Genomic DNA, 7,253 nt, shown 5'->3' on the forward strand with positions numbered 1-7,253 from the left:
AGTATTCCAAGGTGTAAATGTACCACAGCACTTTTATCCACTCATCTACTGGTGGGCACTCGGGCTGTTTCCAGATCTTAGCTATTGTAAATTGCACTGCTATGAACATAGAGGTTCTCAGAAAGAACTTATGCATCCCCTAAAGCCTCCTTTAGAAAAACTGTTTCTCTGCTCACAAGACTTTTGACACTAAGTGTGTAGGGTTTTTCCCCCCATTCCAACCAATTTTCCAACTCTCCGAACACCAACACCGTATCCTATAATTTAATTCAATTCGTTCAGAATTGAATTAAATTACTACCTGGAGTTAGTGTCAGACTCCACAGGTGTAAGGGCTCAGTCCCACAAGACTGTCCTCATTTAAGATGCCAGTCACAAGCAATTGATCCCCAGGGCACCCACACTTCTGTCCAACATGGCTACAAAGTTAAGGGTTCTCAAAACTCCCTCTCAGTTCCAATAATTTCCTGGAATGGCTCACAAAGCTCAGGGAAACATTTACTAGCTATTATAAAGGATGCATATGAACAGCCAGATAAAGAGGGGAGTACATAGGGTGAGGTTGGGAAGGGTCCTGAGCTTCTGTCCCCGTGGAGCTGGGGTGAACCATGCTCCTGGCATGTGGATATGTTCACCAGCACAGAAGATCTCTGAACATCAGAGTTTAGGGTTTTTTATGGAGTATTCCTCATAGGCATGATTGATTATTAAGTTAATCCCCAGCCCACTCTCTCCATGTAGGATGGGGAGTGAGTCTGAAAGTTCCAATCTTCTAATCAAGGTTTGTTCTTTCTGGTGACCAGCCCCCATCCTGAAGTTGTCCAGAAGTCCACCAACAGTCACCTCACCATACGAAGAGATGCTCCTATAACCCAGGAGCTGGGAACAGAGATCAAGAAATCTGTCATGCCCGGCCAGTGTGGCTCAGTGGTTGAGCATTGATCTATGAACCAGGAGGTCATGGTTTGATTCCTGGTTGGGGCACATGCTGGGGTTGCAGGCTTGATCTCCAGTGGGGGGAGTGCAGGAGGCAGCGATTAATGATTCTCTCTCATCATTGATGTTTCTGTCTCTCTCTTCCTCTCCCTTCCTCTCTCTGAAATCAAAACACACACACACACACATATATTTAAGAGTTGATCACATTTTAAAATATTTGTCATGATGGGCTATGGTGATATAAAATGTGGTTTACTTCGACTTTTCAGACAGTTCTACTCTCTCTCCCTTTCTTTAGGATCTCAGTTTCTAGCCTATGAATATCTTTTTTCAGTAAGGAGCCTTATGAGAAATTTTGCTTCCTTCTCCATGCCTTTGACCCATACAGATGGAGACTCCACTAGATCAAGGCCTCCTAGTTCTGATCTCTGTTCTCTTCCCACGAACCAGACATTTCGACCTATGGCCTTTTCCATTCCTCTCCAAGAATGCACTTTAGTGGCTCATGTCTCCTGTGTCTCTGAATCATCCACTCCAGGACCTTTTCCCTCAGGTATGGCAACATCACCCCCTGCAGCCTCACCTCCACCTGCTCCCCAGCCCCCACTCCCTCACATCACCCAATGTGTATGTGCAGCCAGAGGAAGTGATGGTGGTCCCTTCTGGCAGAGGCACAGAGGGAAATCTGCTCCCTCAGGAAGAAATAAGTGATAGCTCGGCAGTTTTCATATGGGTGTTTATCTTTGGAGGGAGGAGGTGGGCAGTTGGAAAGAGACTGGAAGGAAGGGAAAGAGGGAGGGGCAGGAGCCCAGGCTCCTTGCCAATCTGGGCAAAAGGAGTGGGGGGCAAGCGGCTTTGCTTGAAGCAACAGGAGCAGCAACAGTGAAACAATTCCTGGAAATTTATTCTTTCTTCTGCCTCCTCCCACCCTCCCCCTTTTGTTTTTCAAAAAATGTAGACCAGACATTGTAATCAACAATCAGAAAGGAAGGAAGGTACCAGAGAGGAGTTATTGGAAGTCACAGATAAAGGCAGGCAACTTCCCAGGGTCGGTTAGGGGCCAAGGGCTTGTGCCTGAACCCTAGAGGAAGGGGCAAGGCAGGCTGTCCCAGGAATCACCCCCCAACTTTTGTGGCCTTTGTGGCCTAGGACCCTACTTTGTGTGGCACGTACAGGTGGATTGTGAACAAGTCAAGGCTGAGGAGTTTGACAACAATTGCATGCTCATCCCCAGCCTGAGCTTCCAGAAGGTCACTGAGTGCAGAAGCCAAATCTGGCCGCAGAAGTTGCTTTGCCCATTGACCACGGCCTCCCCCTGCCAGGGAAGGTAGGCTTGTCTGCTCAGAAGCACCAGATAAGGGGCTCCCCAAAGAAGGATATGGCCCAGTGACCCTGTCCTTGGCTCAGCTCAGCTCTTTCCTGCTCACTCATGCTTCACTGAGACACAGTGGAGGTAACACTAGTTTGGGGACTAGACTTGGCTCTGACACCTTTTTCCACCACTTAGTAGCTGTGCAATTTCAGGCAAGTCACTTTACCTTTCTGAGTCTCAATATATGTAAAGTGAGGATAACTGATACTTCCTTCAGAGTGTTATTTTATGGGATACATGAGATAAAATATATAAAGTGCTTGGCATAAGCATGGACCTTTTCTGCTTCTCGGGGGTGAGGAAGAAGAGATCCTTATTGTGGAACTGATCTTGAGATACCTCTCCCGAGTCCCATCACCACTAGCCTTTTTCTCTGAAATGGATCAACACCAGCTTCCTCTTTTAGCTGTTTGGCATTGTGTTTCTTACATAGAAGGTCAAAAACATCCCCAAATGCCACTATGAATTACCACAGAAGAGATGTAGTAACAGCTAACACCTGGATACTCACCGTTTGCCAGGCACAATTACAAGGTGTTTCTCATGTATCACCTCATGTAATCCTCATAACAATGAGGTGGGTACTGTGGTAAGCAAGGAAACAGAGGCACAGAGAGTTTAGACTATTTGCCTGAGTCATACTGCTAGTAGTTCAGTAAACCCTTATTACAGTGATTCTTGACCTGGGTTCCTGGCACGTAGTGGCTTTAGGTGGTCTGTGAGCTCCCAGAAAAGTACTCTATATACAAAATCTTGTCTGTTGAGTCATTTTTATGGGGCTTAGAATCTTCCTTAGATTTTCAAAGGGGTCTATGGTGTCTAAAAGGTTAAAAATGACCACCCTAGAAGAGGTTCTCATGGACAGGGAGGGGCATGTGCTTCTGGAGGGGTGACTCAACGCTTGGGATTCTGTGAAATTTCTTGAGTGAGGGAGAAGTCTCCTCATGAAGTCTGAGAGAAACATGGGATGATTTAGGGAGGGGTTTGAGAAAGGGATGGTGAATTGTCTTTGCTTACTAGCTCTCATCCTTTCACAAAATGAAGGACAACTGCTTCCTCTCCATGATTTCTGACAGAGAGAGAGAGAGAGAGAGGGAGAGAGAGGGAGAGAGGGAATGTGCAAGGTTAGTCTAAGGACAAGGAAACTTGGAGAGACTAACAGAGATTGGCAGGGCCCTAGATACCATTTCCCCAGGGAAACTGACAGCCTCCCAATATGCCTCAGCTCTTCCCCCCTCCTTAGGTTTCCTATCCTCATTGTTCCTCCCTCAGATTCCCCCAACTTCTGATCCCAGCACCTGCCCTGGGTCTCTGCAGATGCTGACAGTCCCTTACTGATTCCAGATTTATTCAGTTTTGACTAACTTTTGTTGAGCATCTAATGTGTGCTGGACATAAATTCCCCTTGAATTCTCCAGTACTTCCTAAGGCCCTGACTTGCTAAGGTTTTACCGTTTTGATGACAACATATGGATTCTTAGACTTCTTGAGAGTTGGAGTTGACAGGACTTGCTGAACTCATCTTGATTCATTATAAAGATGAGGGGAATGGAGGCTTTGGGGAATCTCATATTGTCGGACAATGTAAGAAATGCAGGTGAAAATAGAAAATGGAGCAGGATGTTCCAGTGTCATCTACCTCAACATTCATGTATCTTTTAGATGCTAGGCACTGTCAGGTGCTGGAAACACAAACATGATGAGACTCAGTCCCTTCCCTCCAGAGGCTTCGAGTCAATGTTCTAGTGTTCAGCACACTCAGGCACAGTTCCTGTTGCTTCATTAAAATGAAACCATTGCTCCAGGTTTAACCTGGACCTTCTGGATTTCTGTCATTTCTCTTTCCCCAAAACAATGATCATTGAGCCATTTTGTAGCCCTTGGGGAAGGTGTTCAAGGAGTTTGGGGCCACCTCCAGGAGTCCTCTCCAGAAGGTCAGGGAGCTGTGGACTGGTTAGGTCTCTGATCTCTGAATGCACTTCCAGAAGGACACAAACCACTGATGCTTATTGCAAGGCTCCACCAGGGCTCCAACTGAAAGGCATTACAGGTTATATCAAGGTCAGTGATCTGAGGTCAGCTACAAACCTGTTCTCCCTGTTTCCCCCCACCTGGGATTTCAGGCCTCTTTTACCCAACAAAAGTGTCCCCAGAGATTAGCCATATTTTATACTTTTGTCTTTTATCTAATGTGGTATTTTTCTCTCTTCCCTTCCATTCTTCATTATCTCTCTGTCTGTGTCTCTCTCTTTCCTTCATTGGTAGTTGTTGACTGCTCACTAAGGAAACTGCCCAGAAATATGAAAATGTGGATAAATATTTACAATATCTGCAAGGACAGCACTGATGTGGGAAAACGCAAACATGGCTCTCTGTGATCTGCACTGTGGACTCACTAGATTTCCTTGACATTGGTCCTGCCTCATGAAATCTGCGTGATTGTCCTCATCTACCAGGCAGGGGGCTGGGCACTAGGAATAAATCAGGAGGAAGGCATACTCTCTGTCACCAACAGCTTACAGGGACAGCACTGCCCCAAACCTTGCAGACAGCATGTAGCTATCTGTTCTACCTTCTCCCCATGCCACTTCCTCATACTGTCCTTACTCGGTTGGAAGGTGAATTAGACCCACAGCTGTATCCTCATTGCAAGGTCTCAGCACAGCCTTCTTCTCTCCCCTCTGTGTGCCCAGGTCTCTGGGGCCTGGTGAATAACGCTGGCATCTCTGTGCCCACGGCACCCAGTGAGTGGCTGACCAAGCAGGACTTCATAAAGATGCTCAATGTGAACCTGTTGGGGGTGATCGAGGTGACCCTGAGTCTGCTGTCCCTGGTGAGGAAGGTGAGGGACCCCATGGTCAACGCTTCCAGTGTCTTGGGCCTGTTGAGTATTTGGAGGTGGGGCTACTGCATTTCCAAATACAGTATTGAGGCCTTCTTGGACAACCCTAGGTATTAGATTGGACAGAGGCCTTCCCTTGGTTCTTCTGTTCCTGTTCTTCTGGGGGCGCCTTTTCCAAGGGGTTGATTTCACACTGCCTCAGAGGCTCTTCTTTCCAGACATTCATTTAGAAGCATCCTTTTTTTTAAATCCTTGACCAACGATATGTTTTTATTAATTTGGAGATGGGGGGCGAGAGGGGGAGAGAGAGAGAAACGTTGATTGGTTGCTTCTTATACACGCCCTGACTGGGGATAGAACCTGAAACCTTTTGGTGTATAGGATGACACTCCAACCAACTAAGCCACCTAGCCAGGGCCGGAAGCACCTTTTTTTGCTGTTCTAGATATTGGATGGACCCCACCCAATAAAGTTTGAATCATACTATTCCTGCCCACAGTCAGAAAGCATCTGAGGCAGAATGGGAACCAATACTATTCAGCTGTGCAGCCCATTCATGTACATAACTGCTGGGATAATTGGGTTCTGGAGCCCTGTTGGCAGTGAAGCCCCAGGGAAACACTTTATTCAGAGGAGCTTCTTCATCACCTTAGCAGTAGAGACTCCATTGGCTACAGGGCTGAGGATGGCTGTGATGTGGGGGAGCTGAGACCACAGGCAGAGAGATGCTCCTTAGAGGACAGATAGCCTGGTGGTTGACCTGGATGGAAGAGAAGAGGGAGGGGATTTAGGAGTATGGGAAACATAAAAGGAGCACAGCCTGGCGCCACCAGCTGTCACCCATCAGCCTCAGATGCCAACTCAGCAGATCTTGGCTGGAAGAGGGTGTCCTCAATAGGGATCCTGAGAAAGAACACCAAAACCAGTTATTGATTTGTCTTAAAAACATAGATTTCCACTGATTATATTTGCCTTAAAGTAAAAGTTGAAAACTTTATTGAGGCCCAGTTAGTGAAACTGTGGCCTTTGGGAGCAGTGGGGCGTGGGTAGATGAGAGGAAGAGTCAGGTGCTTTAATGGTGGTCAATGGATGGGTAGAATGACCTGAGTAGGGATTTGAAGAGGGAAGTGACATCACTTCCTTCCTCCCAGAGAGGTGAGGGGCTAATGTCTCTTTTCCAGGATGTGTCAAGAAATCTGGAGTCACAGGATAAGATATAAGGATGGACAAACAAGTCCTGAGGCACTGGCAGGACCCAGCGCTTCTCTGGATGCATGAGGTCTCTTCTCCACCTGCCCTCAACCTGGGTGGACAGACGCAGGGGTGAAGAGAAAGCCAACAGCCTGCCCCATCAGCCTCACGTGCCATCTGTAGAGTATCTGTCCCCTCCTGTAGATTCCTGTGATCCCTCCATCTTCTGTCACTCCCCCAGGTTCGCATGCCCAGATCCCATCCTAAACTTCTCTAGTGGAAGGGAGTAGAATCACCTCTGGACCCCAGTCTTCCATTTTCTGAAACCTTTATTGAGCACCCACTGTGTACCGGTTAGGAATTCCTTTAATTTCTCAGGCTTACCGAGGCCCCAGCTCTCTGTCTCCACTGTTCTGCCAATGTTTTGAGTATGGACTCAACAGAGTGGGCATTTGCACACAGTGAAATATATTCTGGACTGAGTACAAATTGGAGTTGGGAAGTACTTGCTAGGTGTCTTAGTTTTCTTCTTTTAGTTTGAAACCATGGATATGGTGCTTTCAGTGCTACCTTATGTTATAGAACAATATCACTGTTCTATGTGATATAAAGAGTGAGGTGGGATGTTGCAGGGCCATTCATTCTCAAACCTGTAGTGAGAGCTTGGTGTGAGACTTAAGACTGCTGAAGATACAGAGATGATCGGGAGGATCCTCAAGGATCACTGCATTCTTCTGGTGTCAGCTGACTCAAGTCAGCTCATGTCTCTCACTCAAATGCCAAGCAAGAACTTCACTCTTCATCCAAAGTCCAGATTTGCATAACGTTCTTTACACACACATAGCCAAACCAAACAAACTGAAATAAAATAATCACTGACTCATTTAATACTTTTGCCCTTATGGGTGT

Source organism: Miniopterus schreibersii (genome assembly GCF_964146895.1).
Source record: "Miniopterus schreibersii genome assembly, chromosome: 2".
In the NCBI taxonomy this organism is placed as follows: domain Eukaryota; kingdom Metazoa; phylum Chordata; class Mammalia; order Chiroptera; family Miniopteridae; genus Miniopterus; species Miniopterus schreibersii.